This window comes from Apodemus sylvaticus, chromosome 2, assembly GCF_947179515.1.
Source record: "Apodemus sylvaticus chromosome 2, mApoSyl1.1, whole genome shotgun sequence".
NCBI classification, from domain to species: Eukaryota; Metazoa; Chordata; class Mammalia; order Rodentia; family Muridae; genus Apodemus; species Apodemus sylvaticus.
The window spans coordinates 131,692,640-131,705,505 of NC_067473.1; the positions used below are offsets into that span (position 1 = coordinate 131,692,640).

The window sequence follows — 12,866 nt, forward strand, 5'->3', positions numbered from 1 at the left end:
CTACAGAGTGAGTTCCAGGATAGCCCAGGGCTACACAGAGAAACCCTGTCTCGGGGGAAAAAAAAAGGGTACTATAGTTCAATGTTCATGTTCATAACTCAATAGAAAGACACTGGAAAAGACACTCTCCATTTCTTGGCTTTTTTTCCCCCTTCTGAGACAGTGTCTGTCTTAGTCAATGTTCTATTACTTTGAAGGGACACCATGAACAAGGCAACTCTTATAAAGGACAACATTTAATTGGGGCTGGCAGTTCAGAGGTTTCGTCCATGATCATCATGGCAGGAAGCATGGCAGCGTGCAGACAGGCCTGGTGCAGGAGGAGCTGAGAATTCTACATCTGGATCCAGAAGCAGCAGGAAGAGAGAGAGAGAGACACATTGGGCTGTGTTTGGGCAATTGAAACCCCAAAGCCCAGAAGCCCATCCTCAGTGACACACTTCTTCCCACAAGGCCACACCCACTCCAACTCCAAATTCCTGTCAACTCTTGCCACTCCCTAATGGCCAATCGTTCAAATATATGAGCCTATGGGGGCATTCCTATTCACATCACATTCCAGTTCCTGCCACCCCCCACCCCCCCACACCCCCCAAAGGCTTGCAGTCAAGTCATAATGCAAAACTGCATTTAGACTAACTTCAAAAGCCCCCACCCATAATCATCCCAGTCTTGACACCGTTTAAACATTTAAAGGTGAAAGTCTCTTTGGAGCTGGGTAGTGGTGGTGCACGCCTTTAATCCCAGCACTTGGAAGGCAGAGGCAGGTGGATTTCTGAGTTCGAGGCCAGCCTTGATTACAGAGTGAGTTCCAGGACAACCAGGGCTATATAGAGAAGCACTGTCTCAGAAAACAAAACAAAACAAAACCAAAAACAAAACAAAGCAAAACAAAACAAAAAACCAAACCCCCCCCCCAAAAAAAAAGAAAAAGAAAAAAAGAAAAGAAAGTCTCTTTGGAGACTCATGGCAATCTCTTAACTGTAACCCTCTGCACAATCAAAATCAAAAGCAGATCACCAACTTTGAACACACAGTGGCACAGACTCTACACTATCATTCCAAAAGGGAGCAGAGTAAGAAATATTGGACAAAACAAGACCTAAAGCCAACGGGGCAAACTCCAAACCGCACTTCCATGTTCCATGTCAAAGGGCTCTTCAGATCTGCAACTCCTTTCAGCCTTGTTGACTGCAACACCTCAACACCTCTCTCTCTCTCTCTCTCTCTCTCTCTCTCTCTCTCTCTCTCTCTCTCTCTCTCGGGCGGTTCCACTCCCTGTTAGCAGCTCTCCTTGGCAGGAATCCCGAAGCTCTGGCATCTCCAACATCTTGGATCTCCAAGGCAATCCAGGCTTCAGTTTCATAGCTTCACACAATGGACTCTCAGGGCGTCCACACAGGGACAGCCCTGATCCACGCCTGGCCACAGTAGCTTTCGTTAGCCACGGGGGAGATTTCACAACTCCTTTCTTGTGTCCTTGATTCTAAAGCCAGAGCCACATGGCCGAAGCTGCCAATTTCTTCTGCTTCCTGGGGCTGGAACATGGCACCTGCATCCGCCTTCCGTATTTGGTGGGCTCCTTCACTGCTTAGCCTTGGGTATCCTGGAACTCTTTCTGTGGACTAGACTGTCCTCGAACTCACAGATCTGCCTGCCTCTACCTCCCGAGTGCTGGGAGTAGAGGCATGTGCCACTACACCGGGTCCTAAGCTTTTCTTTAATTCCTTCTCACAGGTTAGATGCTTAGCTGGATGGGGTCCTGCCCCGAGGCCACCATTCCCTTTATTCCATTTCACACCAGCCTTAGCTCTATTACACTTCCTGGTGCTCCTTTTCTTTTCAAACCATACATTTTGTATTTATCTTTCCTTAGCTTGCTCCTTTTCATTGTAGATCTGCATAAATGTGGCCACCAATAACCAAGCAACAATGTCAATACTAGGCTGTCTTGAAATCTCCTTGGCTAATGCTGTTAATCCAAAATTTTAGCCTTAGGGAGATATTTGTGGGACAAGGACAGAAAGCAGCCCCATTCTTCATCACTCGTAAGAATGGTCTCTGGGTCACACACTAACATTCTACTTCTCTGAAACCTCTTGTGCCAGCCTGTCATAATCTATGTTTCTCTCAGCGTCATGGTCTTCCATGCTACTACCAACACAGCCCCTTAAGCCCCACTTAAAGAGACCAACTGCTTTCCTAATCCAAAGTCCAAAGGTCCAACAGGCAGCAATACCTGTCACACACAGCAATACCCCACTCCTGGTATCAGTTTCTCACTGTGTACCCCTGGCTGGCCTGGATCTCATTATGTAGACCATGTTAGCTTCAAACTCAGAGATCCAACTGCCTCTGCCTTCCAAGTGCTGGAGTTAAAGGCCAGTGCCTGAAAAGACACTAGCTGCCGACTACCAAGTTGAGATTGCTCTAGCTGGCTATCTCTACCCCACATAGGAGCTACAAACTGGCAGAAGAATCTGGGCTCTAGAGCTGGCTTGCTCTGGTTCAACTCTCCCATTTACTTGCTGTGTGGCTTTGGACAATTAACTTTTCCATGCCTTATATGCCTACAAAATAGGAATTTAGTCAGCCAATGCATGCAAACTGTTTTGCACTGTATCTATATAAAGAAAGTGCTTAAAATGCAGTAGATATTTTAGCTCTGGTTGGGAACTATAGGGAACTGAAAAAAAAAAGGAAGAAAGAAATTGAGATGAGAAAATCAAGAATAATATATACCAAGATATCGATACTTTTGGACCACTTTTATCTTTTTAGTTGCTTTGTCCTATTTCCTATTTTTAAACAATAACGTTATACTACTCTGTATAGTCCAGGTTGTCCTGGAACTCTCTCTGTAGACCAAGCTGGCCTCGAATTCAGAGATCCACCGGCCTCTTACCTCTTACCTCGGCTGGGGTTAGAGTTGTGTGCCACTGTTGCCTGGCTTGCTACTTCTAACTTTAAAGCTATAGGGAAAAGAAAGCTGACTGTATCAGAGCAAACGGAATTTGTAGGGGCTAAAGAGAAGCTCAGTGGCAAAGAGTACTGGCTACTCTTCTGCAGGATCTGAGTTCTATTCCCAGCACTTACAAGGTAACTCACACCTGTCTCTATCTCCATTTCCAAGATGATCTTATGCCCTCTTCTGTCTGTCTTTGGTACTGCATGCATGTGGTGCACATATATACTCAGATAAGAAACACCCATACACAATAAACAAACAAACAAATAAAAAATGATAGTCAATCCTCCACAAAAGAGAGTATCTTGGGGTTCCTTCTGAGAGCATCCGGTCTGTCTCCACATTCTCGAAAATGTCTCTATGTTCTTGTCTGTCTCAAGAGGTTCCAGATTCCAACTCTAGTTGGTCGCTAGTCATTTGCATTCCACCCAAGGTGAACCCTAATCTTCCCCACTCTTCTTTAGAGATAGCACAGCGCCACCTGCAGGCTACTATTGGCCCTGTTACTGTTTCTAGCCGCTCACAACATGGAAAGGAAGTTTTACTGCTAACAAGGAAAGATTTGCAAGATCATTCATTCACTCATTCATTCACTCATTCAATACCTACTCATCTAACAAATGTGACTGTCATAGGAAAGGGGCATGCTCTGCAAGCTGGCAGAGAGACGCAGGAGGACAGTTTGTCCTCTGCCACATCAGCTCTGTGTTCTGCCCTTCTCATTTGTCCTGAGCTTGGGCTGCTCACTGAGGGCCATGTCCTAAAGCCCCTTTGTCACCGGCTTCCCATTGATCGGGCAAATGGATAGCCATGGTGAGAAACTGGAAGGAAGAGGTCAAGGCTGAGGGACTCATGCCAGGCAGGTTCCCTGTCGGCCTCACACCAGACCTGTCCCTAAACCAAGGGTCACTGAGCTGTTTCCAGCAGTCTTTTCTACAGTGCACCCTCCTGCATCTATCAACCCAGTCTCTGCTGCTGTCCCACCTAGCTGGGACTAGGGGACAGTGGGAGGCTGCATTCTTCTTTCTACTCCATCGCTGCGCCCTAGCTCCTCCACACAGAAGCTCTCGGGGATGTGGGTTTACGAGTGTGTGTCCTGCCGGGATACTGCCTGGCAGATTCTGCTCTGGAAGAGGAGGCTCTGGTTCAGAGGTGGCAGGAGGTGGCGGGGAGCAGGAGTGAGCAAGCCTGGGAACCGGAAAGCTTCCTGGGAGGAGAGCCTGGCTCCAGCCTCTGACCCTGGTGTTCTTGCTGAGGGAGCTGTTCCACTGGGAGACGCTGGAGGGCTTAGCAGGGGTGCTAGTGAGATGCAGGCCCTTGAGGGAATCAGCCCTTATCTGAAGTTCATCCCATCTGAGCCAAACCATCTCAGATCCTGTCCTGGTTGCTAGCACTTGGACCTTCTGTTTGGGTGAGTCACCTGATCCTAGGATGGATACTCCCAGATCTTCTGGGATCTCAGGCAGCTGGGAGAGAAGACATATTTATCTTCCTGTGTGATCTGCTCCCTATACCTTCTTCCAGAGCCTGCAGAACATCCAAGCATTCTTACCAGCTTCTGAACACTGGCACGAGTGCTCCCTCGCACACACAAACCTACACACACACATAAACACTAAACACACATGTGCACACACCCCATTTTGTCTTTCAAATGATATCCTAGCAAGTGGTAAAGTTCTAGGCATGGAATGTGGAAACACTTCTTCCAGTACACACACACACACACACACACACACATACACACACACACACACACACATGTGTAATGACCACTCCAGTTTCTGCAAGCCAGGATGGTGAGTGATTAAGTCTGAACATTGAAGTTCAGTAAAGACTGTTGGGGATTGGGGGGAGTGCACTAAATCCTTTTTTAATGCTAAAGATGGCATTTCCTTCAGCCATAGCAGTGTGGCCAAAGTCCCAATGCCAGGAATTAGGCATGGAGCAGAGCTTCTGACTGCATCTTCCATAGTCCTGCCTGTGGTAGGTCCTTGCCATTGGTAAAGCAGAGACGTCTTCTGTAGCATCACGGTTGTTCATGCACAAAATCAAACGCCTGGGACTGCATTCAAAACTGGCTGCCCCGCTGCCAAAACGTGAAAGAAATCTTCAATACGGCAACCGGTGTTTCTTTATTAGCACAGTAAGTGACAGGTCTGGTAGAGAGCTAACTGCTACAGTGACTTTAAGTAGAGATGGCTATAAATGCCATTTTCAGATATCTGACAATCAAAGTGTGATAAGCAACTGCCTAAGATTCTGATAGATCACACAGTCTTGGGAGCTACCAGTACCTTCAGGGGAGGAAGCTGAGGCCTGTGATTTGAACAGAGAAGGACGCTGAATTTCAGGTAGATGTTACTGGATATTTTTGGGTCATCTTCCCACCCATGGTTACAGACTGAAGATGAAAATGTCTGTCCTCAGGTGAGCGACCGAGAGGCAGGAACACATTCAGACTCATTACAAAAGGGCACAGAGATAGGCTGGAGAGACGGCTCATTGGGGAAAAGTGCTTGCCACCAAACCCGACAACCTGCGTTCTCTCTCTGGGACACACCTGGTGAGAGGAGAGAACTGATTCTTGCAAGATGGCCTCTGACCTCCACATGTGGCACACAAACACTCCCCCACACGCAATAAATGGATATTGCGTGTATCCACACAATAAAATATATTTTTAGAAAAGTCCAGGGGCTGGGAAGACGGCTCAGTCGGTAAAGTGGTTGCTACCCAAGGGTGGAGACCTAAATTTGATGTTCAGAGCCAGTGTGGGGAGGCCGATGTGGTGTACTGTCCCAGCACGGGAGAAGTGGAGACAGGAAGCTCTTTGGTGATCACTAGCCAGGCAGGCTAGCCTAGTGGGCAAGTTACCTCAGAAACACAAACTGGGAAATGGGAACACGAAGAACAACACCAAGGTTAACCTCTGACTCCCACATACACCCATGTGGCACATAAAAAGACATGACAGGCTGGGCATGGGGGAGCACACCTTTAATCCTAGCACTCCCGAGGCAGAGGCAGGTGGGTCTCTATGAGTTCAAGGCCAGCCGGGTTTACATAGTGGATTCTAGGACAGACAGGACTACAAAAGAGACCCTGTCTCAAAATAAAATAAAATAAAATAAAATAAAATAAAATAAAATAAAATAAAATAAAATAAAATGACAAAGAAATAATGTAAGCCCAAAAGGAGTCCAGATGAACCAACCCAACATCTCATCCCACTGTAGTTTGGCTTTGGAATGTCCCCAAGAGCTCCCTTTTGCTATGTGGCCTCCAGCCCATAATACTACTGGGAGACAGCAGGTCGCGCCTCACATGAGGCTTTAGTTCATTAGACGCGTGCCAGAGAAGAGGACTGCACAGTCCCGGTGACAGCTCTGTTCCTTATGTCCTTTCTACCATGGTGGGCTGGCGGTAGACAGCCCCAAAGTCAGAAGAGTTGAGTGTCAGGGACGACGGCAGAGTGAGAGCAGCCAAGCCCCAGCTGCAGGGGCAGCACAAGCCCCAGAGGCCGGCAGCAGTCAAGAGGAAACTCCTCTCATCCCTCCAGAGGTCGTGCATCCCTCCCTGCTCCAGTGCAGGGCTTTTGTCTCTAGGGACCTCTGCTGATCAAATTGCCTTCTGGAAGAAGCTTGTCCCTGGGGGTGGGGGGTGGGGGGGGTGAAGTCTGAAGGGAATGGTGATCCTTGCTCTTAACACATGGGAATGAAGGAAGTGAGGAGGGAGGGAGGCAGGGAGGGAGGAAGGAAGGAAGGAAGGAAGGAAGGAAGGAAGGAAGGAAGGAAGGAAGGAAGGAAGGAAGGAAGGAGAGGATAGAGGAAGAGGAGGAGGAAGGGGAGGAGTGGAGAGAACGGAAGTTTGCAGAGCTGGCTTAGACCTGCTGCCTGCCCTGCAGAGAGCTTCCTGTACAGAGCTTGTGGGATGCTGATCCTGCAGGAAATCCCCTCGTCTGGAGAGACACTCATCCGACTCTGAGAAGATGAACTGAAGATGGCGTTTCCCTATTCAAAGTACATAGATGTTTCTAGGACCTACCCAGGATGTCAGGAAGGGACACCCAGCCGCAGAGTGACAGACAAAAGGAAAACAATCCAACTCTTGTTCACCTCTTGCCATTTGTAGATGCCATTGGTGTTAGTAACCCCACCTTTAGGAGCCTATTTGGATGAGATCACAGGCCAGGAAAAACCTGGGGAGGCTCACCCTTCGAGTGTGGAGGAGTGTCAGTCCCCTTCCCTTCTGCGGGCTGATTGCCAGAGACAGAAGCCTGGCTAGGCTTCCCTTTCCTTCTTGGGGCCTGGCCGACATGGGGCGCCTCCCAGCTAGAGGCCACCCCCAAGTCAGTAGGAGTCCTTCATAGCCAGGGGTACTGTGAAGACAGAGACAGCAGTCTCCAACTTATGCAGGCACATCTGTGTGCCAGGCCATTTTGGACATCTGTACATAGCATGTCACCTCCCTGTGGCCATATGACTTCAGTGAAGCTGATGGAGAACTCTGTAGAAGGTTCCAGAGTCCTGACCTTACAGGGCATTTCTCCAAAGTCAGCAAAGGCTACTTCATCACAGGGACTCCACTGGAACTATCTGGAATCAGCATCCCTGGTTCAACGTCCTGGTCCCCAGTCCAGAGGCAATGTATAGGCTACATTCTGCATGTGTGGTACCCAGTGAGGAGTAGTACAAAGGCTGGGTTCTGTCTTCATCCTCCCTCTCTTCCTCCCTCCCTCCCTCCCTTCCTCCCTCAGTCTCTCTGTATTACCTGTATATCCTCTTCTTCCAGGATTGCTTACCAAATAGATGATTACCCCAAGCTACATCTTTGGGCCCAGTTGGGGCAAGAACCAGATTAGTACATTGGTCCACCACGTAGCTGCTATCGTGGCCCTGTGAACCCACCCAGCATCTCTCAAAGGCCCAGTGGCTTTTAAGGGGAAGTCGTATCGAGCCGTGAAGAAGAGCAATAGCCAGAGAGGAAGATCACTCAGAAATTATAAAGTGCGGTGGGTTTAAGGAGAGCAGAAACCTGGTTGGGAACTATGTGAAGAGCACACATTGAAAAATGTGCCCACGACAGCTGAGAATCTGTCAAGTGACAAGAGGAGGCTTTGTGAAGAAAATGAACCAGAACGCAGGGTGTCAGGCGGACAGATTGGCCCAATTAAGGCTGGGGGAGCCGAGGGGGAGAGTGAGCTATGGCTTTGTGACTGGGCCTGTGGGGGGTCCACAGAGCTGTTCCCAGCAGAGCCGATACACCCAGTGCTCAGAGGCAGACAGGGAAAGGATGAGGCTGCCTGCCTGCCTGCCCTGCACCCTGCCCTGCACCCTGCCCTGCACCCTGCCCTGCACCCTGCCCTGCACCCTGCCCTGCACCCTGCCATCTGTGGGACGGGAGCCAGCGTGGGATGGCATCTCACTGAGCACCCAGGGTCTTCAAGTCTTCGGTGCTGGACACCAGGTACCATCCTTACCTTTCAGAAGCCCTGAAGTCTTGGGCTGGGTGTGGTGCACAGCTGTAACTGTGGCAAGAAGAGAGAAAGAGAGGTGGCGAGTGCTACGCTTCAGCAGAGGCTGTACGGCCACCCTGGGCAACTCTGCCAAGGCCACCTTTTTTTTTGTTTGTTTGATTGTTTGTTTGTTTGTTTTTTTTTTTTTAGAAAGGGTTTCTCTGTGTAATCCTGGCTGTCCTGGAACTCACTCTGTAGACCAGGCTGGCCTCAAACTCAGAAATCCGCCTGCCTCTGCCTCCCAAGTGCTGGGATTACAGGCGTGAGCTACCACGCCCGGCACAAAAGAGAATATCACATCTCATTACCGAGACTGTAATCAGATCATTACCTGATGGTTGTGAGCCACCATGTGGTTGCTAGGATTTGAACTGACGACCTTCAGAAGAGCAGTCAGTGCTCTTAAACGTTGAGCCATCTCTGATCAGACTGCCAAGGCCACCTTTGATGCCATCTCCAAGACCTACAGCACCAGGAACTCCCAGGTGGTCTCCCATCCAAGTCCTAACCAGGCTCCACCCGCTTAGTTTCCAAGATCAGCTGAGATTGGCAGGCTTGTTGGGGTGGTGAAACTGTGGGGTGGGGCATTCCCGGGAGGGGGAAGAAGACAGAGGGAGGGACACAGACCAGGGAGGAGGAAAGATAAGAGAGGAATAGGGAAGAGGGAGAAAGAGAGAGAAGGAAGGGGTGAAGAAAGGCAGAGAGAGGAGCAGCAAGAAGGTGAGGGAGAGAGGGAGGGAGGGAAGGAAGAAAGGGAGAGGGAAGGAGAGAGGGAGGGAGGGAGGGGAGGGGAGAGAAGATAGCCTGGCATTAGCTCACTGCTGCTGCATGGGGGTGGGGGTGGGGGTGGGGTCTAGTCTGTAGTCCTCACAGAGGCTGGAATGCCCAATGAAGATGTAGAGCCAAAGCCCCGGAGTTGGTCACTTGAGCTACAAGGACACACCAGCAGTGAGTCACAGCACCGTGGCTCACAGCCAGACAGTTCCACTTTCAAGTTTGCACTCTGACTGATCTGCCATTTCCACACTAAAAACTCTGACTAGTCCTGCAGGCTGGACTGGCTAAACGCCCATGGGGTGAACAGGAATGGCTGAGAATGGTGGGCCCAGATGGCAATGAGGGAGGCTGTCATGCCTTTTTACGGACACTCATGGTCCCTAGAGCCTTTGCCAGGGACAAAAGGCTCACCTGCCTTCCATGGATACCGGTGTGGCCAACCTCACGCCCACAGCTCTGACCAGGTGTGAGGAAGCCTAGTGTGCCTTTCTAGGGATACTTCACCGTGGCCAACATCATCGACAGGGATTCCAAACTCTTTGTGATCCACGTCAGAGTTGTTTGCCAATCTTGCATGGCCCTGTCAGCCCTACCACTGAATAAGTACCACCTTGCCTAGCCCTGAGATGCCAATAAGAGATATTAGTGGCAGTGAAAGGGTTAACTCAGAAACTTTAAAAAGGTCAGAGGCTAAATTACATTCCTCAGACCACAAGGGGGTTGGGGGTTGGGGGGGTGGAGATCGACCTAAGGGTGGGTACACATTCCGAAGGACTTGGCCACTTACCTCATCCTCTAGAGACCAATCTGTTTAAAGGTAACACCGTTCTGCCAATCACATTATACCTAATGGCGGCTGCCTTGAGGATCATATAAAAGGTCTTCTGCATGGACTGCATGGGTTGTTCTCTCTCCATATGCAGGGTGACCCTAGCATCCTGGATATTAAAATAAAAATTTCTCGTGGTTTGCATCGATTCCTGTCTCTGCATGGTCCACCCACAGGGGTCTCTCCAGTAAGTTAAGACTCCCCCGAGTCTTACAGCAGGACCCTCCTCTCCATAACACAGTGCCTGCAGGAGGCTGACAATGGCCATAAACCGGGGCCTTCTGCTAAAGACACAAACTCGCCCTATCCTGGGTACCATGAATGGCCTAGTCCCAGGGTGTGGGGTGGCCACCAGGGCCTGTGGGGCCAAGAGGAGCAGGTGTGAGTTGCATAGGCTCCATTGTCCCAGCCAAGTTCGCTTGCAAAGCACAGCTTTAAGGTAACACAGGGAATTTCAAGCAGTTCAAGCCCGCTTGAAAGGCCATGCAAGGGTGGAGACTCTAGACAGCTGCACTGGTAGAAGCCTAAGAAGCTGTCACAGTTTGCAGTGCAGGAAGCAAGAGAAGGATAGCCTGGGGCTCACAGCTCTGCACACCACACCCACTGCTGCGTAGAGCCCGTCACAGAATAGTTAGGCATGTAAGATCCCATGGGGGTAGCCTTTAGAAAATGTCACCTTGCCTCATCCAAACAGCCTTGCCAGTTAGGGAAATCTATCATCTTTCAAGTGGGAGAAACTGAGGCACAAGGGAACAAAGAGCTTCCGGCAGAACACAGCAGAACCAGGCCTCCTGCAGGCCACCTTCCCACCCCTTAGGGTGCTGTCGCTCTTGCTGCGCTCAGCTCCGGAGCTGTGACGCTGGCGAGTTGCCAACTCGAAGCCAGTATTTATTAGGAAATCCCTAGGCACGCCAGAAGCTGCAGACCAGCAAATTAGTTTAGTCAGTTCACTAGTTTATTTAAGGAGCTCTTGGTGAGCTTGGAAACAGCCCTTGTAAGCATACGCTGCAGGAGGGGGTGCTTTCCTGATGCCCCGGGGATGCCAAGTCATCCCGTGCAGCCAAAGGTCTCCCTACCACAGGCGAGGTTATTAGCAGGCGGAAGAAGCCACTCGTCTGCCTGATGCTAATAACTCCAACATTCCCTTTGGGAAGGGGCCCCTCCTTTGTTGTGTCCCTTGACTGTGTCAAGGTTAGGCATGACCCATGTGACTTGGATCAGAGCAGTTGTAAGCGGCTGGGGGACCCTCACCTATTAGCTGTCTCCAGAGGAGAGAGACAGAGATCAACACAGCGTGGGGGGGGGGGGGCGGGGCTTCAGAGCATCCTTTCCAGAGCCTCTCTTCCCCAAGGTTCTATCAGAGGCGAGAGGCTGGCAGAAGGTTGGACCCCTTAAATAGTGTAGCTGCCCAGAAGTTGTCCAGGGCACTTTTCAGTGGTCTAGTGGTCACACGTCGTTAGGCGACTTACTTTTAGTACAGCTGCCTTTAAGCCGTCCATGATCCCACGAGCTCACTGGCTCTCCAGAGATAGATTTAATGGAATCCTCTTTGGTCTATTGGTGCTTTCCCTATCCGTGCAAATAGTTATTCCTTTGTAGACACAAAGAAATGTACTCAGTTCTTTGTAGTCGTGAAGTAACCTCTATTCTGTGACATAGTGCCACCTCTCCTGTTCACAGGGACCTCTTGTTAGTCAGAAGAACCCTGCAGGAAGGACACGGTGTGACCTTAGGGGTTGGCGCATCAAAAGCATGACACCACCTACCCCGTGTATTCTTAAATCACAGGGGCAGCTTAAGAATCCTCAGCAGCTCTGAGAGAGAAGTCCCCATAGCCAGGATCCCACATCTCCTCTCATCACCTCCGTCTCGGCAATGAGTATCCCAGCCTTAGCCTACAGGTGACAAGCCCTTGGCCTCAAGAGAAACCTTGATCCAGAACCACTCAGCAAAGCTGTTTTAGAATTAAAGAAGTTTTGTCTTATACACACACACACACACACACACACACATACACAGGGACACAAACACACACGCGCGCGCATGCACACAGGGACACACACAGAGGGACACAAACACACTCGCGCGCATGCACACGGACACACACACACACACACACACACACACACACACACACACACACGAACAGGCACAGGCACTGAGTGTATGTATCTCGAGCGCTGTCCATCTCAGACACTGCTTTTGGTTTTTGTAAGGAACCATTTAGAGAGCACAGGAACATGCAGGAAAATGATGAAAGAGACAAGTGAAGAGGGAAGATTCCTACCTCAGGGACGTGATGCCTGAGACGGTGGCTGGAGAAGTATCTGACAGGTGATGGGATATTCTGCCCCTCCTCCATCCTACGGTCTCATGCCTAGGACCACTCACACTCTGTCAGAACTGCACCGCCCTTCCTCTTCCTGCTCTCTCTATTTTACTTATTCTCCCTCCCCCCCCCCTCTCTCTGTGTGTGTGTGTGTGTGTGCTACAGCAAGGCTGTGAAGGTCATAAGCCAACCTGCAGGAGGTCAATTCTGTTTCCACCAGGTGGGTCCCAGGGATCGAGTTCATACTTCAGGCTCAGTGGCAACTGTCTTCATCTTCATCTGCGGAGCCATTTTTACCAGTCCTCCACAGCTATCTCTGACACACAAAATGAGGAAGTATTGCCTTATATTCAGGAAGCAGGTGGCTTCAGGGAAAGCTGAGTCCAGGCCCTCAAGGACTTTCCCTGAATACCATCTCTAATCTCTTAGATCTGCCTTCCTCTGT

General features: G+C 50.0%; 1 long non-coding RNA gene across 3 annotated transcripts; it reads right to left on the minus strand.

The window, feature by feature from the left end:
- Positions 1–232: 232 nt before the first annotated feature.
- LOC127678995 (uncharacterized) lies at positions 233–12,511 on the minus strand. Of its 3 annotated transcripts, XR_007976667.1 has the most exons (5): positions 12,380–12,511; positions 10,051–10,201; positions 8,818–9,058; positions 8,451–8,498; positions 233–340 (listed from the first exon to the last, which is right to left on the minus strand). It is a non-coding gene; the product is annotated as an uncharacterized LOC127678995 (long non-coding RNA). The 3 variants fall into 3 exon arrangements; XR_007976668.1 differs by lacking the exon at positions 8,451–8,498; XR_007976666.1 differs by lacking the exon at positions 233–340 and having other exon boundaries at positions 7,727–8,498.
- Positions 12,512–12,866: the final 355 nt, after the last annotated feature.